The sequence below is a fragment of the Labrus mixtus genome, chromosome 15 (genome assembly GCF_963584025.1).
Source record: "Labrus mixtus chromosome 15, fLabMix1.1, whole genome shotgun sequence".
In the NCBI taxonomy this organism is placed as follows: Eukaryota; Metazoa; Chordata; class Actinopteri; order Labriformes; family Labridae; genus Labrus; species Labrus mixtus.
In genome coordinates this window covers 16,528,397-16,542,539 of record NC_083626.1, presented here as the reverse complement: position 1 = coordinate 16,542,539, position 14,143 = coordinate 16,528,397, and the positions used below count along the sequence as shown (strand labels likewise).

Below are 14,143 nucleotides of genomic sequence, written 5' to 3'. Positions count from 1 at the left end.
ATAATTCCTGTTTTGGGAGTTTTATATCGAAGCCCCCCATAGACTCAGGATGCCTTTGAACGCAGACTTGCAGAAAAAGGTCTCTGCAGGGTGGGTTATGGTTTGCGTCGATCAAATACATCTGCGTGTAAGACAAACAGGGACAAAGAAAGATTTATAAATGTACATGTTAGGAGTGAGGGATAAAGATGGGAAAAGGGGGAAGGGGACATTTGCATGCATTTATGTGAGAACTAGGGCAAAAACCAGGCAGCATGGCACACTCATAGTTTCCAGTGTATCTCATTCTTCTCCCCGAGTAATCCACAGGTGGACCATCACAAGCAGATTCTGTCTCTAACCTCAATGACTTAGTAGTTGTGCACTTTGCCTCAGTGCTGCTTGTGGGATTAAAAGTCCTATAGATTGTACATGAGCAAACGGGTTGTCTTCCTGCAGTGCAAAGCTTTAGTGGGTTTAGCTAAGATGTTTATGTGTGCATTTGCAAGCCGGTATGTCTGTGTATGTATGTGTGTGTGTGTGTGTGTGTGTGTGTGTGTGTGTGTGTGTGTGTGTGTGTGTGTGTGTGTGTGTGTGTGTGTGTGTGTGTGTGTGTGTGTGTATGTGTGAGCAAGAGAGCGTTGCTGAGCTATACAGTGCCGGAGCAGCCCACATAGCCTATAATCCAGTCCATGTGTGCCGAGAATGCAGCAGTGTCAGGATTCACCGTAATGAAACAGACCACACTGCCCCCTCTCTTTCCATCTCTCCCTCTCTTTCCATCTCTCCATCTTTTTTCCATCACTCCCGGTCTTTCCACCTCTCCACAGATTTCAGCTTCCCCCCCCCCCATTCTAACGAATATTCCTTCAAGGTAAACCTATAGCTGAGCCCGTCGCTAGCCTACTGCTTGGCTATCTCCAATCAGATATCCTGACTGTGTGTATACGCGCATATGTGTGTGTATGCATGTGTGTATTAGTGCTTCTTATCCCAATCTAATAGAATAAGCCCGGCACATTAGCCTTTAGCGCAGAGTGGTGTTGTGGCTAGCGATATCAGTGCTGCTCATCTATCCACTGCTGTTATTCTGGCGGTGCACAATGGGAGCGCAGCTAACATGTATTAGCCATCCTCTATGTGAGAACAGATGGGAGCCATTTAGCGGTGTGTAGCTACAGCGCAATAAGGCCAGACCTAATCCCCATATCCTGTCCCTGAGTGAGCCTTCCCTAATATGAGCGAACAGAGATGACAGCACCGATAGACAAATAGCCGAGGATCTGTGTGCATGTGTGGGTCTCAGGCCCTTGCAGGCCTTTATGTTAGCTTTCGGTGGTGATTGGTAATTCTTATGACTAACCTTGACTCCAAGTTTAAAGCTACATTTTGAATTCCACACAAACCAAAGTGCTGAGTTTTAGTTGGCAAGTTCTGAACTTCTGAGCGTCCAGGTGTGGATTTGTGTTTGTTAGCTATGGTTTTGTCTAAAAGGACTCAGGGCTCTGATTGGCTCGTTGCGGTTTTGTTTGTCCTGCTGTTGATTACAGAGGTTTTGTTTACCCTCTTGGCCTCTCAGACCCCTCCTAATGAAATAAGAATGCCCTTTTGGACAGGGAGCACAAGAGAAAGGAGGTTGGAGGAAAAAAGTGGAAGAACATGGGGCCAAAAGAGTGAAGCAAAGCGGGGGGAAGAGGTTTTCTGGAAACATTATGCTTTTATCCCACCGTGAAGTTATTTATACTGAATGAAGCAAAAAGAAGCTGAGAGGTTTTCCAAGTGGGGACAGAAATATGTTTGTGTGTGTGTGTGTGTGTGTGTGTGTGTGTGCGTGTTTGTGCAGGAAGGAGAGAGGCCTTGTTCAGGTTAAAACAAGTCAAGAAGATGGCTTTCATTTGCCCATGCTGTGTTTGCCCTGAATACAGTGTTTGTATACATTGTGTATGTCAGTAAGTTCTCACTTGTGTGTTCTGGTCTTAAGTAAATACAATTTTAGTTAGAAACAGAATCTGAGAAACAGATTTTCAAAATCAATCTCGAGTAATCATTGTTGAGGTTATTATTCGAGTAACTTTTCACTACTCCAGCACTTGCGCATAAAGTTTTTTAGGCTTAAATAGTTCCACTCAGAGTTACAAGTGCAATCAAGCTCTCTGGGTATGTATAGATATATACTTAGTAAGAAAATTAAAATCTGTACACAGCGGTAAAACTTCTCCATCTACGGCTTCAGCTTTATATACACATATAAATTGATAGCCTGATTACAGCAACATAAACTGCTTTATGGCAGCTACGGTAACTCCCAAGGGACTCATAACTCCATAAGGCAAGAGTACATATCAAAAGATGACAATAACGTGCACAAGTCTTAAGGTCTAAGGTTCAGATTGTGTCACAGATTTTTGGTTTGGATCAGATAATTTTTCAAATTGGCCAAAAAAATTGAATATAACTTCTACTCCTCAGCTAGCAATGACTCAAACTGTGCATTTGACCAGCACTATAAATTAAAATGCGTCTCCATGAATTATAAAAAATGTATCACACCTTCATTTTTCTTCACTATGTACACATTGCTACAGTTCCAACAATAAAAACACAAGCAGTTAGATGAATCTGAGCTCCCTTTTAATTTAGAAAGTTCCTTAAAAATCTGTGAACAACAGACTGTGATATAAAAAGCTGCATCATTTCAATAATAGTACTTTTACAACGCATCAGGGACATCAGGGTCATAGAAATCTGTAAGGTGGCCGCCTCAGCCTTATTTGTACTGCCCCCAGCCCTTTGTCAAAGTCTGATGTGTGTGTCAAATCACTGCTTTTCAATGAAAGTACCTGATTAATTTGTCATTACTAACTGCAATTATGGCATTATGCTGATGTGGAGGAGGCGCTGCATTGTAAGCTGTGCAGTAAACTAGAAAAGGCTCTACCAAAACTGCCAAAGGAGAAGTCAAAACATTTCCGCAGATAATGGAGTATTTTCTCCCGCTACACTGCTGTGCATACATGTCCTTTACGCATATCCAACTTCCAATGAATTGCACATGCCAATAATTAATAATCTACACGGCTCCCCGAACACATGTTCGACCTGCAGAGGTCTTGTTCATATGAATGAAATTAATTCTGACTGAGGGTTTGATGCAAATTAGTTTTTGCTTATCAAAATAAAGTTTGCCCAGTTATTGATTGAAGTTGGATTTATCTATGGACAAATAGAGACTAACACAAACCAAACAGCACTTACAGCACTATGTGTGCACCAAAGTGCACCAAAGCAAAGTACTCCATGTTGCTTTTAGAGAACAAGTATAATTCCTATTCGAACCCATACTCAAAAAAGTTCCAGCAGTGTGTAAACATGGGTGCACGTGCACATACATACTTGTGTGTTCATTTGGATAATGTTTGGGTGTGTGGGTATCCCTCACGTGAGTAGCCATGTTGTGCAGTATGTCTTTGGTGACCAGTGAACCGCAGCCTGGAGGTCAGTGGAGGAGTCTGACCGAGGCCATCCCTCAGCCAGCTGTCAGCATCATCAGTCTGCCAGGCCAAAGGTTGTTCCACCAGGTTGAACATGAGTGGAGAGAAGTCAATAACTCTGCTGCACCTGAGAAACAACATCTGGGTGTGCTGTGTGTTGTATCCATTCTGTCCATACTGAAACAACACCTGAATTATTTTCCAAATGGGCCCTCTCCTTTCGGAGGTGCAGGGTGTAGTGAGCTTGTCTGTTTACACACAACATCAAAAATGGCTGATGCAAAAAAATAATGTTAAATTCTTAAACGATACAAAAATACAGGTACATAGCTAATACATGTTCAGAGATCTGTATTAAAACCTTGTTTATAGAAGGATGTTGTAATGTCTCTGAGTAAAGAGCTCTTTATCATGTTGAATATTTGCTTACCGAAGTTGTTCTGTGACATCACAATTAATTTACTTCTAAGTAGTAAAATGAAGAGCAGCTATATAGTTGCTTTGTTAATGTCAGTGTATGAAGTTGTAGACAGACAGGACCCAGAGACTCTTCTTCAGCCCCACCAGACAGAAGAGGAGTACGAGGAGGACGAGGGTGGGAGGAAAGGAAAGAGGTTTGAGGGAAGGAAAGACAGTCAATTTTGTGGAGCAGACAAGCTTATTCATGTTTTTTTTGTGGTTTTCTTGATGTTGTGTGCAGGAGAGGACACTTAGACACCTGATGTGTAGATCATAAGACAGTTTGTCTGAGTAAGCTCCCTTTTTTCACACCCACTACACACTCATTACACACGCAGAGACATGGCCACACACACGCTCGTGCAAACCTGCAAATGTGCAGGTGCAAACACCAATATTAAGGGTTTGTAATTTTAGCTCTGTGATTGCAGGTAAATCCCTGCTCATAAGTGCCTATCCACGCAGTGAAAATATGAGGTTCCTTTCCCTCGTCCAAGCCAACCAAGTGGGACCAAAACCAGCAACAATTGGCGATGAACCCAGACATTATCACTGGTCATGCTGTCCAGTACCCCAAAGTTATTAAAGGTGCACTTTAAAATTAGTTTTCCTTTAATATTATTCAAGGATTTTTTTTTTCCACTTGTTTTTGGTAGAGTACTTACATTTTGGTTGCATTTAGAGTCAAATGTGACCGTTATCCTTTCATTTTTTAACATTGGCTTCAAATTTGACCCAGTTACTTGTTAAAGATTTATCATTTTTATAATTCTTGTTGTCATTCTCATTCAACAAATCACATCATTGTCTCTCTCTCTTGTTGTACCAAACACTGCTGAGTACTCTGACCTCACTTGCTTTTTAAAGGATTACTATAATGTGGTGGTTTAGTGTTCTCAGAGTCGGTTGCTGTTATTGGGGTTCTCAGTTCAAGTGCACAAACATGTTTGCAAGACAATAAGCACTTACTTTTCTTTCATGTGTATGTAATTGAAATGGCGCTATAGGGCTTTCTCATTTATGATCCCTAATTCAGTGGCTCAGAGAAGCTCTAACTCAAACATGCCGCATGTAACAATAACCCTAAAAAAGGCTTATCCTGATTGACTGGGAATTTACATGCAAATTTAAAGGGCATTATTTTTTAAGGAGGGTATTATTGAACTGCTGCTTTGCTTGTAGTGATGGAATGTTGTTTTTGTCAGGGTTTGTCTCTGCCTGTTTTTGAGCTATAGGTAAAGGAAATAGAAATTGTTCCAACTTTGTTTATTGATCTTGGGAGGCTGTGGCTCATTTAGTATAGTAGGTCGCCTCACAACCGGAGGGTTGGGGGTTTGATCCCCAGCTACATGTCCGATGTGTCCTTGGGCAAGACACTTAACCCCAAATTGTTCCTGCTGCTTCGTCAGCGGTGTATGAATCTGTATGAACGGGATTAGTAGTTTCTGATGGTCTCTTCACATAGCAACCACTGCCACCAGTGTGTGAGTGGGTAGGTGTGTCATGCTGTGTAAAGGCGCTTTGAATAGTCAGAAGACTAGAAAAGCGCTTTACCAGCTCAAGTCCATTTACCTTTTCAACTGTTGTACCCAATGCTTGAATTTTTTTTTTATCAATATGAAATCAGGGTCTTCAAATAAAAAGTCAAAACACTAAGTTGGTTCAGATAACAGAGAATCCATCTGTAAGACCATAAACTGAAATGCATCTACTGAACTGCCTCATCCTCCCCTCTCTGTCTGAACATGCCAGGTGTGATTCAGTCTGAGTCTGTAAACTCCTCTCTGGTCTGCTCTCTCTCGACTGAAACAGCCAGCCAACAGTCATAAATCAGTACACCTCAAGCTGTCGCTATTTTTCACTCTTTTCTCCCTCATTGAAAGCCTCGTGTCTAGAGAGAGCTATGCCCAGAGGCATTATGTGTTTGGGGTATCCTTTTTTTTGGTCTGTTTGTACATCCCTCCTATTCTTGTGAATAGAATGTCTCAGAAACACCTGGGGGGAATCTATCATACCACAAGTCCAGCCACGGACACATTGTCAGTCTACAGAAAACATAAATGAACATAAGCTGCAACCTGACTGATTTGGGTTAACCTGAAAAACCGGAGGAGATAATTCTTGTTTTTAACTGTTTTACTCGTTATCACTTATCCCCATCACTTCTTCCAATTTCACAAGATACATCCAAGTATTCCTGTGGCTGAGACCGAGTTTAGATTAGAAATGATGTGTAAAATGAGAAACACAGATCTAAACATTGTGGTGAAACTGGGAGATGTTGAGGTAAAAAATGGGAAAATAATTGCATTGATTAAATATCTTTGGCAAGATCTCACTGTGAGCCAGCTTTGTGCGAGTGCGTGTGTGTGTGTGTGTGTGTGTGTGTGTGTGTGTGTGTGTGTGTGTGTGTGTGTGTGTGTGTGTGTGTGTGTGTGGGTGTGTGTGTGGGTGGGTGTGTATGCTTGTGTGTGTGTGTGAAAGAAATATTTTCAGAAGAAGAGAAAGAAAGAGAGATTGGCAGGATTATGAGGGTGTTTTGTGAGCTTATTGAGATGGCAGCACACAAAAGTCCTTCCCTCAGGAGAAACTCACACCTGCGGAGCCACTTATGAATCTTTGTGTTTGTGTGTGCGCGTGTGTGTGCGTGTGTGTGTGTGCGTGTGTGTGTGGAGAGAGCAAAATCATCGCACAAGAGAACTCTCGGTGGGATGCTCTGGAGGTCAGATCCCGCGTTCAAGCCGGATTACAACCCAAAGAGAATGCCTGAACATCAACAAAGAGGCACAGGTGAAGGGAGGGAGATATAGGGATTTAAAGACAGAAGAAAGGGGAATCATGGCCTTTTGACTTTAAACCTGTTATTTTCCTCAGACTTCCTGTGGTTGCCTCTCTCTCTGTCTCTCTTTTTAAGAAACACACACACACACACACACACACACACACACACACACACACACACACTAAAAGCCCCAAAAATACCACACAGCCTCCGGTTTTGGGAAAGTCCTGTGTTTTGCTGTGTTTGTAACATATAGACCCACCCTTTAGCTGTCAATCACAGCACTGAGGCATGTTCAGAGTACTCACACCTGTTGACTTTACAATATGTGACACTTGATCAAACTGATATCGTATTATTCACTTAGAGGGGGTCATACCCTGCAACATACAGCACTTGTGATGTCTTAACTCAAGCACCACTGCACACACAGACACTCTCCCTCTCTCTCTCTCTCTCTCTCTCTCTCTCTCTCTCACACACACACACAGACTTTCTGTACATACACCTTAATCGCCTAATAGAAAGCAAACATTTATGATCAAGATTGACACCCACGGAAACGCTGTGGCGGAGCAATAACACTAAATGTATTTTAATAAGTAATAGCAGAAGGAGTTTGACTATTTTCTTTCCCTCTGCTAGAAATGCCGTAGCTGCTATCGGACATTGTAGAATTGTAGAGGAAAACTAACAGGAATTTACCTGTTTCCTCTCGCTGAAAGTCATCCTGGTGCAGAGTCAGCGGAGAGGCTTCATAGCTCTGGCTATCGCTGAGCTACTGTAACAACATCAACAACCCTCGGACTGCCACTCAACATTAAGGGTTGACCACTAATTAGGCCTTGTATAACAGTAGGCTGCAGTTTATTTCTCACGCTAGCCCAACACTTTCCCAAAGGTCGTCCACGTCTAGAAAGCTCGTAAAAAAGTGAGATATGCTGTGTTGCCGTTTATCAAAACTTACTCCGATTATTGATGTCTTGCAGTGTAATTAGTTATGAAAGCCTTTTCCTCGAAAGAGGAGCTGCTGACATTCTATATCAGTGACCTATTCAAACCTCCGTAATGTTTGTTGAATTTAAGTGTCAAATCCCAAAATGGGTCACAAGCCTTTTGCTGCAGGGTACCCTTATGACATGGGTAGTAAAAAGTTTTAAAGCCCCTGAGTCTTAGGGCTACAGAATAAACTTCTCATTTGGGCCCCTTGCTGAAAAAAAAAAGGTGTATAAGCCGCTGGCCTGAACGAAAGTTAGTCCAACACAGCTCAGCTTGTTGGGCTGAGTACTTTCAGCCAGGTTGTGTTTTTCAGTGAAACCTTAGAATTGGATGCCAGAAAGGCCTCTCTCTCTCTCTCTCTCTCTCTCTTTCTCTCTCTCTCTTTCTCTCTCTCTTTTTCTGTCACTAGATCAGCTCAGACAAGCAGATTAGTGCTGTAGCTGCTCTGTCTGTCCCTCACAGCTTACTGTATGTCACTGCTATAATCCCTGTCAGCAAACCAATGGGTCAGGCTACTTTACAACCGTGTCTTTCCCATACATGTATGCACTTGCACTCACATGCACACCAAGATAGGACCTACACATGTGCAGTGAAACTCACTCTTCCTTTTTTTCTCTTATCTGGGACTGTGGAAAAGCCACACTTGTACGATGACATTCAGCACAGGATTAAAGCCCATGTAAGACCCTCCTCAGTTTACAATGCTGCTGCCAAGAGGGGATCTATACAGCTACACACTCTCATGCAAGCCCGGACACACTGGCAGGGACACTACATGCACACACACTCACACACACATACATACTGTAAAAAGGCAAGCGGAGACTTGTTTGTGTGCGCACACACCTGCATAAAATCTCTGCACACTCTGGACCTAAGGAAGTCTTTCACCCCAAAAACACAGGGAGACACACATTTAAGCAACATGCCATGCAAGGATACACATACTCTCTCTCTCTCTCTCTCTCTCTCTCTCACTGACATTCTTTTGTCCCAAATTCCCCAAAATCCTACTTGCTCTTCTCCCTAAATAAGAGAGGGTATCCTTACCATTATTGAGCCCACACAATCCCATTTGTCTGCAATGGAATCATTCAAGTCACATATACAAACTTATACACAAGAACACACTTATGCACCATGTCCTAACATGCACACTGTATGCATCAGTGTTGCCAATATGCACAAAACAAAACAGTTAAAGGAGGGAATTGAGACTGAGAGTAGATTGGATGCAGAAATTCTGGGTTTAAGTTGCACTAAGGCCAGACATAGTCAGGACCTCAGATGCTGTTGTGTATCTAGGTCATGCTGTGTGTATGTGACTTTTTTTAAGTGTTTGTACCTCCAAGGGTAAGTCAGTTGGGTCTGGGGAGGATTGTCATTGGTATGCGCGCAGATTGGGCTAGTCTGCAATCCTCTTCTTGATTGGTTGTTTATCCTCAGGCTTCCACTTCGGTGGTTGCTTTGAATCAGAGTGCATCTCTTCTGTCACTCCTTCTGTGTTTGTCTTTTTCAATCTCCTTGTTCTCTCACTCTCGCTCTCCATCTCTATTGCTCACAGAGTGCTGCCTGTGTGTTTGGAGGAAGTGTTTTCGACGTTCTTAAAGCAGAACCAGCAGCGGGCTGCTCTGTGTTGCTCCCAATCCATGCGAGGTTTAGAGTTCAGATGGTTGCCCACATCAACCTGAGGTGCAAAGTGATCAATACAAATGTGCTTTATCAAAAGCAAGATGTTGTGGAGACTAACAGGGCTATGCTGTGGCTACACACGCAGATATAAGGCAGCCGGCAGTCTCAGCCTCTCCAGTAAGTATAGTGTTATGTATAAGATTTGCATTAAGGCTGTTATTAGAATAGCCTTATTTCTCAGAATAGACCGTTTCTCTTCTGAAGTAGCTTATGTACAAAACATTAGGAAATTGTTAATTTTATGTTGAAAGAATGTTTCCTTTTGAGTCCAAGTGTGTGAACAAACCATTTTAAATGTTTTTGTCTGAAATGTTTATTAGAGTTAATGTACCAGTGCCAAAATATCAAATATAAATAGTTGTATCTACAAAACCCTTCTTTCTGGGCCTTGGGTTTATTACCCATGCCATGATATTACAGTTGGGTGTTTTTATCTTCTCCTTTGATTCCTCAGTTTCCTTCACCCTCTCATTTGTCAATCAAGCTCCATATAGCCAATTACAGATGTAAGTTTGTTCCTTTTTTTTTAACTACCTGATGGTGAGTGATTAAGTGATAATTCCAAGGTTAAAACAATCTTTGATCCCAGCTCCAAACATTGAGCAAACCTATGGTTCAGCTTTACTTCACATTTGAAATTCTTTATTATCTAGTTATTTGTGTTGTTGTATCAGCGCTCTCTTGTGAACTTTATTACCTTTATCAATGCTTTTTGCTTGCATGAGAAGACTTATAAATGTAACAAATATATTAACTTTTGACATGAGACCTCTCAGGGGAACTACATTATCCTCCCCCTGAAAGCCAACCTGTCCTTTTAAAGCACTGCTATGACGCACCTGTAATTAAAACGATGTTGACCTGTACACCAGCTGGCAGAGGGTGGGAGAGAGCTAACTGAGAAAGAGGGACTTACTTCATTATTCTTTCTCACCAATAGCAGAGTAGAGCATGGCAGGATAAAAGCTAACACCAGTCATCAATAGGTGCCATTGTACTTTAGCTCAACTCTAATATCCTATGCAGGAGTGGCCTAGCCTGACAGAGTGTGTATGTAGCAAGGCCTCAACCCTGCAGCTATAGGATTAGCTTCACTGCTGGGTGGTCCTCCTTCTACTGATCTCAGAAAATTATCATAGTTTACTGTGCACTCTCTCTCTCTCTCTCTCTCTCTCTCTCTCCCTCTCTCTCTCTCTCTCTCTCTCTCTCTGTGTCAGGGAAATGAATCAGGTCAGGTCAGTCAGGTCCGTGTCTTAACATTGGAAGAGAATTGTACTTGAGTTCAGGCTTGATCTGAATTTTATTAAACATTACAGTTTCTTTCAGAAATGGCAAGAGAAAAGCTTCGAGGTCAGAGAACGGGTCTTTAAGGTTGTTGGATTAAATCTCCATGTCTGGGTGAACGGGTTCTGAGTGTAACTGCTCGGTGGCCAAGCTGTGGTTTTATTATTGCGTGGTCAGACCAGAACTGGTGAAGCAAAATTTACTTGGTTGCTGTGGCAAAGAGCGGGCGGGGCAGGAAATAGTATGGGCAGGGTTGCAAGTGCAAGCTAGCTAACATTAGCATTCCACAAGATGGAAAAGTTCCATGTTTTTTATCCAACAATTTTTAATGACCCTTCACTCGAGTTCAGTTGAAGCCAGTTGTGCAAAAATGAAAAGGCAAAACTCTTTCCTTTTGTGTAACAGTCAAACCCACTCTCTCTCTCTCTCTCTCTCTCTCTCTCTCTAAAATTGCCCAGATTTTGATGAATGATTTAGCTAGTCTGTGAAATCAATCCCCAATAGGAAGTGAGTGTCATGTTTGATGAGTTTATTTAGTGGGATTTTGGCTTGAGTCCCTTACCATGTAGGGAAAATAGCTGATTCAAGGTTATAGTGCATTAAGAAAGTCAGTGGAGAGATTAACAGTCAGATGCTCATGAAATGTTATGAATAAGATTCATACTTACAAGCAGGTAGTAGAGTCATGGTCTTTAGATGTTGTTTTTCTCCTCTTATCGCTTTCCTACCTTTCCTTCAGTCTTTCCCTCTTGAGGGGTTAAGCTTGTTATAATTAGGACAGAGCACTTTTGGCATTTTCTAGCTCACACATATACATGTACAAACACACAAACACACCAAGAGGCCAAGCACATGTTCTCCATAACAGAAACCACCAAAGACAGACAGGTAGTGTGACAGGAGCGGAGCTGTCGGAGGCCTGGCGTTCTCCCCATCTGAAGGGATGGGAGCGGAGGACAATGTAAACACTCTGTCACACATATAAACAAGGCCTCGCTCAGGTTTCACTGCACAGTTAGAGAAAGCTCACCCTGTCTTTTATAGAGAAAGTATTTGTGTAATTTGTTTACGTGAGATTCCATAGCCCTAATGGGGAAATGGCTTTTTGGGGATCACACTACACCTGAGTTCAATTTCACAAGCTCTCTCACAGACAGATCGTAAAGATGGCATACCAGAGCGGACGCAATCTGTCTTTCTCTTCTGCGTCTCAATTTAATTTCTCAGCCCTACCTCTCTCTTCCTCTCCGTCACATTCTTTCTCTCCCCCTTGTGCTCTTTCTCTCGCTCTCTGTTTTCATCCACTCACTATGAACCCTGGCTTAGCCAAGTAATGATTCAACAAATACTCAACCACAGGTGAGTCAGAGGCAATTCTTAATAATGAGTTTGACATTGGTTTTCAATAAAAATTATGTTTTACGACTGATAATGTAAGCTTGATGTTGGTCCAATTATTTGTTAACATATTTTTCAGATATATTTCAGAAGAAGTTGTGAACAGGAACCAAAAATGTGACGCACACTGCTAAGCTGTGAAATATGCTCTAGCTCAAATTAGCATGAGATATGAGCTAATAAATCTTTTCTGCTGGCATGGAAACACAACATGTGTGCATTGGCATTATATGGGTCAAAGCACAAGAAAAACAAAAACTTTTTGTGAAAAAGACCAACAACTACTGCATTATAAAGCCTATATTGACAGTATTTATTGTTCTATCCTAATGATATTCTCAAGCCAACTATGTATAAACACACACACACACACACACACACACACGTACACACATACATGTATACGTGTTCACCCTGAGCCAGCTCAACCTCCTGCTACTCCAGAGAGGCACCATGTGTTTAGCAGAATATTCTGCACCGCAGTGCAAATGAAGTGAAGTGCAGGCCAGGGAACAAGACCCAAACATGTGTTTGCTTTGTTTGTTGCCTTCTAATTACATATACACATAGTTATTTCTCTCACACAGTGTATAGTGTGTGTGTTTTTAAAGCTGTGTTTGTGTGTCTGTTTCCCTGTTGTAACGAAAAGCTTTTGTGTCTGGAAGTGATGTGTCTCACAGCAGGCATTCCATTCAGACTCACTCTGTTTGCTTGGGTAATAACTAGGCTGAGCAATAATTCGTCTGTGCGTATGTTTGTCTGCGTGCACATATACGTGTGTCTGTGCATGTTCAAAGGAATAACTCCCTTGCATTTTACACCTTTTACAGATAAAAGCAAGCCTGTCCCTTTAACTTTGACACAAACCATCCAGAAATGAAATATCTTTTGTCTCTTTTTTGCACAAAATTTCTCTTTTCCTCCCCTTTTCCCCCATTCAATTTGATCCTTAAAGAACTAGAGTCATAGTAACTTAAATGTCGAAAAATGTTTCACAATGTACCCCCTCTGTGCACCAATAAAGTCTACAAACATGCTCATACTGATAGGCCTCATTGATCTTCTGTTAGGGTTTGAAATTGAACACACATTCACACACCCCACCTAAGGAGAACATGTTTTCCCTCAATACCATGGGGTCCAATAATAGCCAGATCAGCTAAGCGGTTGCCAGATCAGAGTTGTTACTGCCAACTGGTGAGTACAACCCCACAAAACACACACACACACACACACACACACACACACACACACACACACACACACACACACACACACACACACACACACTGAGATCACAGGCCAACCGTTTTATCAGTGATGTCAGCTGTTATGTCAGCTCAGTCAGCCCTACCTCTGCCTCATCCTAGCACCACACACACGCATTATCATGAGATACTCTGATGTCAGAGAGCGAGGGGAGAGACTGATTAAACTTTGTATATTTTGGATTGGGCAGCAAGACGTTCAGAATTTTGTCTTTTCTAACAGTTGTGTTGGGTAAATAGAGGTTTTGGGTGTTTTGATATTCATACTACAAAAATACATTTAAGTAGATTCATGTTTGTATGCCTGCATGCATGAGGTCCACCTTTGTAGTACATGAGTTTGTGTGTGTGTGTGTGTGTGTGTGTGTGTGTGTGTGTGTGTGTGTGTGTGTGTGTGTGTGTGTGTGTGTCTGTGTGTGTATCTGTATGTGTGTGGGGTGGTGGAATGAGGCAACATACCATGACTTTATCATACCTAAGCAGAAACGGTATGAAAAACTGGTGAAAGATGTTTTGTGGACATTTCTCGGATTCCCTTTTTGGCGAGAGAAAAACAGGGAGAGATGAAGGGAAAGCAGAAGAAAAGGAGGGGTCAAGAGAAACATGAAAATCAATAGACATTTCTGTAGGTTTCAAACTTCGTGACTCTTCAATGATCAGTGCTAGTCACCTATTGTATCCATTCTCTATCGTGACTTTCTGAAAGTATTGTGTTCCCAAACATAGGAAGTGTTGCTTGATTTTCTCTTTCTTTCTTTCTTTCTTTCTTTCTTTCTTTCTTTCTTTCT

At 41.9% G+C, this 14,143-nt stretch overlaps 1 protein-coding gene across 2 annotated transcripts in view; it reads left to right on the top strand.

The window, feature by feature from the left end:
- Positions 1–14,143, top strand: part of LOC132989273 (ERC protein 2-like) — a 145,570-nt gene that overhangs the window by 110,373 nt on the left and 21,054 nt on the right. The window lies entirely within an intron of this gene.